The following is a 13,071-nucleotide window of genomic DNA, read 5'->3' on the forward strand; positions in this document are numbered from 1 at the left end:
ATCCAAGTGTTCCTAAACATAAGAATAAACCAATAAAGTTTAATCTAATGCAAGAAGAAACCAAAAATATGCAAGAAAAGCCAAAATTGATCAACAATGACATTTCACATGCAAACACGACAAATGAAATAAAACCTTAATAAAACCAAGTAAAAAGATATCAAAACAATGAAAAACTAACTAGAAACTCCGAAAAAATAGTGACATAAATGACACCTATCAATATTCTCCCAAATCAGTCACAATACCTCATTCACGAGATTCGAATACTCCAGGCGATCCTCGACGTTGCCTTCGACCTCGGCGTGAAAGGTTGATAGTTCTGAGGGTTGTCCCAAATATAAATTTCAATTCATATTTGATTTATTTAATTTATTGATTTAACTTTCTTGAAGTTTACTAAAGTGTGTATTGTTTAAATAGCAAGAAGGTTGAGGCATCAAAGTGAGTAATTCGATTACCCTCTTTATTATTCTTTTGATTTTGGAGTAGAAATCATGTTTAGGATGTTATTTTAATTCCTAGTATCATGTTTAGGATGTTATTTTAATTCCTAGTATCATGTTTAGAATGCTTATGATGATTTCTAGTATCATGTTAGGATGTTATTATGATTTCTAGTATCATGTTTAGGATAACGCTTTGATTTTGTTATTAGTGACATGCTAGGATTTGTTATTAATCCGTTTAGTATCATGCCTAAGATCTTACTATTGACGATGTTTTGATGATAATTGTTATTTAATCATATGTTGCTTAATTATTCATGATTTATTGCTATTGCTTAATCACGCCCCTTTTTTGCAGGTTTAAAGAGAATTTGTATTTGAAATGACGCCTAATAAGATAATTAATAATTTGGCTTTAGATTAATATTGTTGGGTTTCGTAGTGTCCGACACTACGCGGAAGAGAAACCCGCCAAGACCCGCCCACTAATTAAAGCAACTAAACATGCAATCACATAATTAAACAACAAAAGAGAGAGAAAGAGAAAAGACGATCTTACCCTCGAAGCGTGCTTCGCTCAATAACGAGCTCTTAATTGAAAGCTTAACCTCACAAGTGCGAAGGCCTCCGACGGCTCCCACCCTCGACCCGACCTGAGCGGTCTTTATCCCGAAGGTTAGTCGGGACTTGACCAAATAAAACTAGAGTATTACGAACTTAAAGGTTTTCTCACTAATGATGAGATGCCTTATTGAGTTCAACTCAAGTAATTTTTCCCAAACCCAAAACTTGGGTATTTATAGGGAAGGGAGCCTTGATCTCCCTTCTCCCATCAATGAGGGAGAATTGCATTTTTCCACCAATTTATTTTAATAAAAAACAATTTAAAATGCAAAGCAATCAACAAGCTCCAAGTGTCATATGGAGAGCAAGGGTTGGTGAGGACACCAAAAGGGGGGACCAAAAATCCTAGCTCCCTAAGCCAAACACCAAGCAAATGGTCCCCTCCCTTGACCGGGTTGACCACGCCACATGGTTGGCTAGCAGCCTGCCTTGGGTGCTAAGGCTGCCAGCTGGCGCCTAGCACCAAGGCTGGGCAGCCAGCCAGCCAGCATATGCATGCGTACAGCTAGCAGGCCACGCATGCGTTGTTGCGATGCTGCTGCTTGGTGCGTGTTGCTATGCGAGAGGCGTGGCTAGGCACTGCTGCTTGGTGCTGCTACGCTAGCAAGCACGCATAGCCCAACATGCATAGTACGCTGCTGCGATGCTCGTGCTAGCGAGTGCGCTGCTGCTGCATTGCTTGCGGCTAGGTGCGTGGCCCAGCACACTAGCACACTAGCATGCTTACGGCCAGCAGCACCAGCCATGGTAGCATGCTTGGCCTAGCACATAATGCGTGCTAGGCTTGCGGCATGCTTTGCGATGCCCTTGGTAGCTTACGCTAGCCTAGCACTTGCATGGCTAGGCCAATGCAAGGCTACGACCTAGCTCGAACTTTTCGCTTGCTTGATTTTCCGTCTCGTCGAATTCTAAACTCGACTCGACTTGCGACGCTCGGTTTCAACGCTCTAAGCTTGACATCCGACGTCTTTGTTTGTAATACTCTAATGACTCGTCTAATCCTTCAGATTGATTCGTCGTCTCGGATCGGTTATTCGATTTGGGTGCGACCCAAAGGGTTCAGTCAAGATTAAGCCGTAACATTAATTATACATTAATATTACTGATCGGAAGCGGCCTCCACCTAGGCATTCCGATCACTAGACCTCACTGAATTAGCTTTCTAATAATTCCGAACCCTCTATCGGAATAATACACTTGTTGGAAGCTAAGGACACCATTCCTTTCAATTTCCCACTTGTCCTTCCGGACAAGCGTGCAATTAGTGTATAGCCCTTTTCCTATATTGTTTAATGTCTCTTCATGAACTATAAGGTAAGATTCTTTTTCATCCTTATTACGTCCAGAAGTGTTTCTCGATTTCCGAGTTTGACTGTCAATAAGCAAATGATTTCTAAAATCCATCTGAGCACGGCCATGCATTTTCACAGTCTCGTTCTTCGAGAGGCCTTGTAAACAACAAAGACATATTCCCTATTGTTAATACGGGGACATTCCCAGTCTTGCATTGTTAGCTTCCCTTACTAAGAGGACCTAGCCGCCCGAGTGTTGCCGTTATAATCCCTTTTTACGGCAGACATTTCACAACATCAAAACAGACTAGTGCTCAAACAAGAGAACTTACAATACTCATGGTCGAGGAAAAACGTTCCAATAGCTATAATGAGAAATATACTTATGACGATTTTATATCTCTTAAAGTATTCTCATAGGTCGATCCGGTATAGTTCTAAACCAATACTTGTGCAAATGATTTATGACAATCATGTCCTCGTAGCACCAGAAACGGTGCTATAAATCATACTACACACTAATCTCAAGTGGTCATTAATCGTCCATCGTTTAAATGACCTTGATTAGGGATAATTTTCGATTGAAATATTCAATGTGCACTTAACAGGTGTTTCTTTATCCAAGACATTATCTTGGTACCCTGTTTTGAATATTCTCAAAAATCAAATGGACTCATTATTTAATTCTAAACCACAATTAAATAGTTTGTGGAATTATTGTAAAATTTTATTCCACTATGAAACTTTTCAACGCGTCATCTTATAATAAATGGTTTTCCTCAAATGTTTCAAGAGTAATACTCTTCACGAAACATTTATAGAAATCACACCCAATTTTAATATGCTTGATTTCTTTCATGCAATTCTGGTGAATGTTGTCGTTCACTTATTGCATAGGTTTAGCTATGATTACTTTGCAAATCTTAGCATCTTCATTATCGAACACTTTTATAATAAGGTGATAAAATTTGAGAGTGTTATAGATTACATGTGATTTAGGATTTATTGTCCAAGTGATGGCTCCCACTCATTTTCATGGTTTGAGATCTTTCAACTTGAAAAACTACAATCATCAACGTTCGACAACGAACTTTCCATTGAAAAACTTTCTTATTATTGCCTTTCAGGCAACAATATTCTCAACATATATTTCAGTAGACTTTCTGATGGTGCTATGCTCGGATTTCATTCCAAATGGCTCACAATGATTTGGTAGACCCTAATCACTTGTGATTATGAAAATTTACCTTAAATTTCCACACATTATACATGGATGCACGTCCATGTTACCATTCTCAAGCCACGACGCATTCCATCTCGTGATTATAAACGGCTTCCTTATTAAGGATCTAATCCTTGCTAAGGATGTGCTTGCAACATCAATTCTCAAATTACATTTGTTTCCATGCGTCAAGAACTTATCCCCTTTACTTATCAAAGTACTTTGGACTTTTCTTGATCATAATCTAACGATCCATCACTTAGATTTTAAATTGATTGGTATTTTATACTTCTCATGCTCTAAGAATGTAAGTTGAGTGACGATTTCATATCATAGCATACATGATGGTTTCAATTGCAGAATTATTCCCAATATTATTCCATTCATGTGACCTTTTAGCTCATCCAGTTTCACCGAGTCTTGCTAAATTGTTTGCTATGTGATACGGTTGAAAGTCTCTACTAGAGTCTTTCTTGTTTGACTTAGTATTTGCCTAGCTTATACTTAGTTCAAACATTTACTTAGTTTTATACATATGGGTCAAAAGCCTTTCAAAGTCCTTCATGTTTAACACGGTAAATTCCTCTACTCGTTTAAACATTTCATTAAGTCTATCCAATAGATCTTAATTCCCACTATGTACTAAGTATCGCATTTTTCTTGGTCCATTGTCAAAAATCCTTTCAAATCTAAGCATTTAGCATTTGACAGTCATTTCACAATAGAGTTCGTAAATTTCTTGTTGGACCTTACAAGATCGACTCTTGCTCCCACTAAACTTCTTATCCATAAGAATTTCTATGTTTCTCCATAAACCAAACCTTTTATTAACTTTATGAGAATACACGTTCCAATTCCTACATGCAATGCTTCAGTTAATCCCACAATGGATTTCTTGAGCTTGCTTTCAAATCTAGCATTATTTAGAATTACAAAACCCTTAGACTATATCCATAGTCTCTTCCAAAATCCCATTTTATGAAGGCGGTTTCGTTATCTATTTTGCCATATTTAATATGCACAATTTTTCTAGAATAATCACAAAAAGACTTAAGCGTTCCTATTGGTGAATAGGTTTTTATTAAAATTAACGCGGTGAATTAATTGTATTCTTTTCAACCAATTTCGCTATGCATGCATATGCATTTCCACATTTGTTAGTTTTCTCCTTGAAAAATTATTTGCGATTGATGGGTCTTTCACCCTTCATGCAAATCAAGTTTCAAACATGATTTTCAAACATGGAGTCTTTTTCGGATTTTTATGGCCTCTAACCATTATTCGAAATTTGGATTTGTCGTAGCTAATTTACAAGACATTATTCCCTTACCATCCAATGGTAAATAGTATGCTTGTAAGTCTTAGGTTTATTTCTAACTTAATAGTAATTTATAGGATTCAATCCAAGTCTTTGGTGAATTCTATACCGATACGGGATAATTGCATCAAACACTGAGTTTCAAGGTGCTTTTAAAGCCCTTGATTGTATTGATCTTACTCCAACACTTCTAAAGTTTTGTGAGTACTGAATTCTCATTTAAGGCACTTGTAAAATCCTTTGAGTATTCTTGATCAATCATTCTCACAAAGCCCTTCTAAAGTGTTCGAAGATTCTCAATTTGAGTTTGTTGCTAATCTCGATGGACATCGAGTTCCATTTTCCTCCACTTTTCGTTTTGGAAATGTGTTACTTTCCACAAAGACACCACTTAGTGCAACAAATACTATGTTCTCAATTAGGTTGTGGAGGTAATGCTCGTAGTCTCACTTGAATGCTTACAAAGAGACATGTATATTGTCTTTGGGTAAAAGTTCATTGTGAAGGAAACAGTTAGCTCCCACTTAAGCTATCTTAGCCTTTATTGAGCCACTGAGCTCCCACTACGTCACTTAGCTCTCACTGAGCCGGTGAGCTCCCACTGAGCAAAGAGCCCTAGACATATACTTGAAAAGACGGTAGAAACTATTTCTATCCATAACTAAATATGGTGTCCTTTCATAGCTTCGACAATTTTTCTATTTAATGTAACACTAGTCATTTTGTGCAAATCTTTAAGAACTTTATAGGAAGTGATGTGATCCATCATCATTCGAGTCATTTCTAAATGGCATCGTGATCTCCGTCAAGACATATTATATTCTTTGTGGAGCTAATTATGAAATTCCGATTTCATAACTTTGATATGATCACTCTTGGCTCAAGCAAACAACGCTCGATGTTTTGATATCTTGCCAAGTCGATTCTAAACTTCATTGAACTTTTGAGCTACTCCAGGTCCAATTTGTTCACATTTGATGAATATAGCCATATTCTTTCAAATTCTTGTGAGACATTGAAGTAATGGAATTAGCTTTCGGAGTCTATTGTCTATACCAAGCACAATAGCTCCGTTCTTTGTCGATTTCAACAAGTAAGACTTGCTTGTCTTAGAACGATTCCGAATCGATCAACTATCAAGATTTTATCTAAAAGAGCCTTGAGTATGTTCTTGTCGATGTGACTTTGCTAAAGATGTTTGGAACACAAATCATGTTCATGACTTGAACTTTTGAGTTTTCATGTTAGGGAAATGTTTGTTTATAATCCAGCATTCTTGACTCATGGCTTAGACAACCATGCCAATCAAATAAAACCCGCAACTATTTCTATTTTACTTTGAATGTGAGTCTTTCCGTGTGTAAACGGATCACTTGCTGATTATGGAACATAATAACCATTATTTGTTCCAGGCTTAGCTTAAAAGGTCTTTTAAGAGAACAAATGACCTTACAACTGATGTAGCACTACTTGCTTCATTCTAAGCTTGTAAGTCAATAACTTAGCTTAAATTTAATGGTTTGAGGTCACTTCCAAAGTGGAATACTCAAGCAGTATCTAATACCTGTGAAGATAAATTGCTAAGTTTAACTACGATAACATGAACTCTTAGGCAGAAAAAGAATCTTATCCCTTTTCTTTGTTCCTTGTTTCCTATATTTCTTATCATACATCATCTTATAACTTTAAAAACCATTTCTTTAAGTGTTTTGACTTTTACACCTTGTTAGGAATAATTAAGCATCTAATGTGCCGTGAAACAAAGTTCCATCTTTTCCTTCAATTCGTACTTGAATTACTACATCAATGAGTTGTATTCATTAGTGTATGAAGCAAAAAGATATGTTGGTTGTCAACTATTGACAATTTGAGTTTTTCAACTCAATACTTCATGTTCATCAAAACTACCTAGTATTTTGAATACATGATGTCCAACCGTCCTTTCGGACTTTGGTCATAAAAGTCAATTATGAGAATTTGTATTTTAGAAATGCCTTTTCTTTCCTTGAGAACCATTCTCAAAAGATTTCCTTTACTAATCATTGAAAACAGTATAATTTGATTTAGAATTCTACAAATATTAGTGCAAAGTATAACCATTTATCAAGTTCATAACATAATAAGTTTGAAATTCAAAGCATACATGCAAAATTTCAATCTTATTACGCGTCTTATCCACGCATTAGTATTTGTCCCTTTTAGGTGAGAATAAAATGATTCCAAGATCCCAAATATCAAAAAGTGATTAAGAATGCTTTGGCTTGTCTTAACACTTAATATTTTAAGGTAATCAATCCAATTTCTAATAGCTCTAAGCTACTCTTGGTTCGATAAAACGTCGCATCTAATGCTTCCATGACATTTTATCTCCATTTCCACGACATCTAAGGATTCCTTACTGATATCATTGAGCTTAACCAAGACCAACTTGTATACCTAGTATACCTTATGTTCCTAGGAGAGTAGTGATGCCTCGCTTTGGCGTAGCCCATCACTACACGCATTAGTTCGGTAAGTGTTGTTCTTGGAATGACAAATTTGGCTCAATATTATAGGGACCTAGGGTTTCTATGTTGGTTGATTTAAGTGAACTTAATTAATCATCACAACATTTGAAATCCTAAACATGCATCGATCATACCATTAAATCATATATAAACACAATTGTATATATATAGAACATAAGTAAAAGATGCATTTGACAACTAGCATGACCCCTTGAGTCTTCAAATCTCCATGGGTCTTTGATGCAACTTCTTGGCTTGTCTTCTTAGAAATGTCGTCTTCGAGACATCTCCACCAAATATGCAACTACTAGTTACTACACTAGTAGAAAAAACTAAATAGGCACCCTCCCTATAGCACTGGTTCATGAAAACCGGTGCCAACTAAAACGAGCGCGAGTTAAAATTTCAGAGTTGGCACCGGTTCTTACTTGAACCGGTGCCAATTACGCTAATTAGCACCGGTTCAAACCGGTGCCAACTGTATTTTTTTAAAAAAAAAAAAAAAAGAATAGAGTTTGCACCGGTTAACCGGTGCCAACTGATTAATTTTTTTTAAAAAAAAATAAGAATAGAGTTCGCACCGGTTAACCGGTGCCAACTGATTATTTAAAAAAAAAAAAAAAACGAGTTTAAAACAAAGCTATATATGCCGAGTTTCTGGGTTTTAACAACTTCATTTCTTCTTCAGTTTATTTTTCATTCTCTCTCTTAGCTCTCTGAAATTCCTTATCTCTGAAATCTGAATGCATGCATGCCTCTCTCCTTCAATTCCTTATCTCTGATCTCATCTCTCATCTCTGTTCTTCTCTCTCCAACCAAGCACAACAGCCAACACAACAACCAAGCCGCTGCCGTCAAATTTGAGGTTAGGGTTTCTGGGTTTTGGGTTTTTCACAATTTTGGCTGGGTTTTCACGATTTCAGGGTTTTTCACGATTATAGGTTTATGGGTTTTGTGGGTTGAATTTGTGAGGGAGTTTTTGTGTGAAATCGTTCGTTTTTAAAGGGGTTTATTTGATCGAGTTTTGTTCGATTTTTTGGGTTTATTTGTCAATTTTTTTTCGATTTGTTTGGGGTTTATTTGTTCTGTTTATTTTTTGTTTTTTTTGGTTGAATTTATCTAGGTTAATCGTTCGTTTTTAAGGGGTTTATTTGATCGTTTTTTGTTCGTGTTTTTGGGTTTATTTCTTCGATTTGTTTTCGATTTTTTGGGGTTTATTTGTTCTATTTATTTTTTGTTTTTTTGGTTGAATTTATCTGGGTTAATCGTTCGTTTTTAATGGGGTTTAATTGATCGATTTGTGTTCGATTTTTTGCGTTTAATTGTTCGATTGTATTTCGATTTTTTTGGGTTTATTTGTTCTATTTATATTTTGTTTTTTTGGTTGAATTTATCTGGGTTGAATCTTAGTGCGTTGTTCGATTTTTTGGGGTTATTTGTTCGATTGTTTTGGTTAATTTGTTCTATTGATTTCCGATTTTTTTGGGGTTTTTATGTTCGATTTTGTGGGTTTATTTGTTCGATTTTTGTTGAATTTATCTGATTTTATTGTTTCAATTGATGCAGATTTGAAGGACGTGAATTTGCTGAGTTGATGTTCGAAGTTTCTGGGTTTTGGATTGTAATTTATTTTTCAGCAATTTTTCAGTTTTTTTTAATAAACTGAAAAAAAAAACAATTTATTTTGATGAATATAGCCTTAGCTTGTTCGATTTCAAGTTTTGGATTGAATGTATAAATTGGATTGATGAATAAATGTTATGCTGAAATATATTTTTTTTTTACTGTTTGAAGGCGTATTTGGCACCGGTTAACCGGTGCCAATTGAAGTTTAAATTAAAAAAAAAAAACAGCGCGCATTAACATTTCGCACCGGTTAACCGGTGCCAAAGTGTGTAGTTAGCACCGGTTAACCGGTGCCAATTGCTTTAGTTGGCACCAGTTTTGAACCGGTGCCAAATTTTTGGGGATTTGACACCCCTCAAATCCCCAACGGTTCAAAACGGGTGCCTTAGGGGGGGTTTGAACCGGTGCCAAATTAGCTTTTTCGTCTAGTGCTACGACTAGGATTAATCTAAATATTAAGGTACAAAAATACGTAACGGTACGCAGACAATATTTAGATTTACAAAAATACGTAACGGATCGCAATCCGTATTTACTATCCTAGTCGGGCCACACTAGTTGCCATTTTCTCAAAACCTGTGAAATAATATACATTCCATTCATCAATTCACTGTTTGTGAATGGCCCATGCATTTTACAACGAAAAACAAGTAACAATGCATAACACGTGCAAACTAGTAACTAACTTAGGTGGTTAATCCGATTAACATGCCTAATTAAAACTAGTCAAAGTTGTTTATCATTTTATGTGATTAAGACGCAATAAGTTCAAGTAATTAATGAAACTCCCACTAAATTCCGCATCCAACTTAAGTAATCTTATTAATTAAGTCGGTTAACCCATATTTTGCCAAATTATTTTGCAAGTGTCGGAGGAACCGAGGCCTAGCCTCATTAAAATAATTAAATAAATAATTAAAACGACCCAATTACGCAAAATGATAGCCCACCACATGCCCAAGTGCCTAGCATTAAAGCCACGGGGCTAGGCTTGCTAGGCACCAAGGGCCGTGGATAGCTTGCCTAGGGTGCTGGCCTGCCCAGCCAGCAGCGCACCCCACGCCTGCTGGCGCTGGCAGCTTGTGGGTAGCCTGCTAGCGTGGCTGGCTTGCTGCCCCTAGTGCCGCACAAACCGCAGCCTATTGCTCAAAAAACGCAGCACATAGCATACTAGCCGCAGCATCAAGTGTGCACTACCTTGCACACATCACACATTAGCGTATCAATGGGTCAAGGCACCTCACACACACTACTAGAAAAAAGACTTATGGCAACGACAATAGTCTGTTACCATATGTCCCATTAATGTTGCCATATGCCTAATATATTACACATAATTGTATCATATAACAAACTAATTAAATCTTCTAGAATTTAATGATTATAACGACTATAATTTATTAGTTAGGTAATACTTCACGCACCGTCTCTTTGCCGCAATTAATGAATTTTGGTAGTGTGATATAACAAACTAATTGGATCTTCTAGTATTAAATTCCTTTTTAGTTTTAAGTTCTAATAATCCACTATTGTATCATTAAGGGGTATGCGATTAAGCGTTTTCTCCGTTTTATTTTATACGGAATAGTGATCTACTATGCGTAAAACATGGCAGAGAACTTTAATTATGGTACTCAGATTAGTTTTTATTTTCAGTGGGTTGCAAATACTTATTGACTATAGTTTGACATATGATAATTAAATCTATGATGAGTAACCTATTATACCTTGAATTATCATGAATATTGTTTGACACAGTATTAATATGGAGTATATTTGGTATTGGTGTCAATGTCAAAGACTTTAACAATAGCTAAAGTTAGGCGAAGTATAATTAGTGCCGAATTTTAGTGTCGAATTCCAGAGTCATAGTTTCACAATACTTTCCATGTTTTGTTATGATAAGTTAGGCAAGTAGATATTAGGTATAAATTTATTTCTTAAGGTTTATGTTTTGTTATGATAATTGATTAATGGACTTAATTGTGGTCTCATGAACAATAACTTCTCAAGATTCAATACGCAAATCTTGCTATAATTAATTACTTGAAATTAGTCGTCTTATTTGAAACTTGGAATATATATATATACATATATATATATATATATATATATATATATATATATATATATATTATACCATCTTAATTTCTAATTTATAATATTGTTTTATATATCAGTGAATCATGTCAAACCTTGCAAAACTCGATTTTGTTGCTCTTGATATTAATGGAAACAACTATCTGTCTTGGGGTGTTAAATGCTGAAATACATTTAGATGCAAAGGGACTTGGTGATACTATTAAAGAAAACAACACTGCAACAAGTCAAGATAAGGCTAAAGCTATGATATTCCTTCGCCATCACCTTCATGAAGGCCTTAAGACTGAGTACTTGCCTGTTAAAGACCCACAAGTCCTTTAGAGTAATCTAAAGGAAAGGTATGACCACCAGAAAACTGTGATATTACCAAAAGCTCGTTATGACTGGTTACATTTAAGATTACAAGACTTTAAGTCTGTGAGTGAATATAACTCAGCCATGTTTAAAATTACATCACAAATGAAATTATGTGGAGAGAAAATCACGGATGCAGAAATGTTAGAAAAAACCTACTCTACTTTTCATGCAAACAATGTTGTCCTGCAGGCACAATACCGCGAAAAGGGTTTTACAAATATTCTGAATGGATATCTTGTTTCCATGTGGCTGAGCAAAATAATGAACTATTAATGAAAAATCATGAACCACACCCAACTGGCTCTACTCCATTCCCCGAAGCGAATACGACATCCCATAGTGGGAAAGAGCAAAAGGCTAGAGATCACGCCAGCAGTCGTGGTCGAGGCCGTGGTCGCGGCCGCGGACGTGGACATGGTCGTGGTCGAGGTGGTCATTTTAGGAACACATACTCTCACCAGAAGTAGGACAATAAAGATGAAAATAAGAATGAGAAGGATAAAAATGAAAATATATGCTACCGTTGTGGAGGAAAAGGCCATTGGTCTCGTGTAAATCACACACCAAAACATCTAGTAGACCTTTATCAACAATCAATCAAACAGAAAGGAAAGAAAGTGGAAACAAATTTGGTGTATGAGGATGGCGAAGGTGATTTTGATTATGGTGATACAACTTAGCTGGAAGCGGCTGATTTCTTTCCTAATCCTGAAGAAAATAATTGAATAAATTATGATCCATTGGCGAATAAACTCTATTAATTAGCTTGCATTTATTATAGAATTTTATCGTAGTATTATGACTTTATGTTTTATGGGACATTTGTTTTCGGACAATTTTATGTTTTTGGACATTTTTATGTTTTCGGATATTTCATTATTTATCATTATCAGTCATTTATTAATTTAAGTTATTTGATTTAGTGAATCTTATTTTAGTTCCTTTAATCTTTTAGAATATGAATCCCTTTGGAGCTCAATCATCAACCAATGGTGAAGATTTATGTCTAGTTGATAGTGCTACCACTCACACCATACTTAAGAATAAGAAATATTTTTCGCAATTGATGATGAAAGAAATTAGTGTGAATACTATATCAAGCAGTAAAAAATTATAGAAGGCTCCGGAAGAGCAAACGTATTATTGCCAAGGTAAACAAAATTGGAAATTATTGATATTCGACAAAATGGATACCATATTGAGACAATTAGTGAAGGAAATAATGAATTCCTTCAAATCACGAGTATAACTCAAGGCAATAAACTTATTATGGAGAAATTACCTACATTCTCCATTGGTTTGTACTATACAAAAATCAATACAATTGAATCACATGCTATAGTAAACCAGAAGTTTACTGATGACTTCAAAGTTTGGCATGACCGGTTAGGCCATCCCGGTTCAATAATGATGTGAAAAATAATCGAAAATTCATGTGGACACTCATTGAAGAGCCAACAGATTCTTCATAATAATTTTTCATGTGCTGCTTGCTCAATAGGCAACTTAATACTTCGGCCATCACCAGCTAAAATAAATTCCGAATCAATTACTTTTCTAGAACATATACAAG

The 13,071-nt window shown here is 35.6% G+C and overlaps 1 long non-coding RNA gene across 1 annotated transcript; it reads left to right on the forward strand.

The window, feature by feature from the left end:
* The first annotated feature begins 8,000 nt into the window (after nt 1-8,000).
* Nucleotides 8,001-9,196, forward strand: LOC110684863. Its single transcript, XR_002503880.1, has 2 exons — nt 8,001-8,277; nt 8,979-9,196. It is a non-coding gene; the product is annotated as an uncharacterized LOC110684863 (long non-coding RNA).
* Nucleotides 9,197-13,071: the final 3,875 nt, after the last annotated feature.

The sequence above is a fragment of the Chenopodium quinoa genome, unplaced genomic scaffold (assembly GCF_001683475.1).
Source record: "Chenopodium quinoa cultivar QQ74 unplaced genomic scaffold, ASM168347v1, whole genome shotgun sequence".
In the NCBI taxonomy this organism is placed as follows: Eukaryota; Viridiplantae; Streptophyta; class Magnoliopsida; order Caryophyllales; family Amaranthaceae; genus Chenopodium; species Chenopodium quinoa.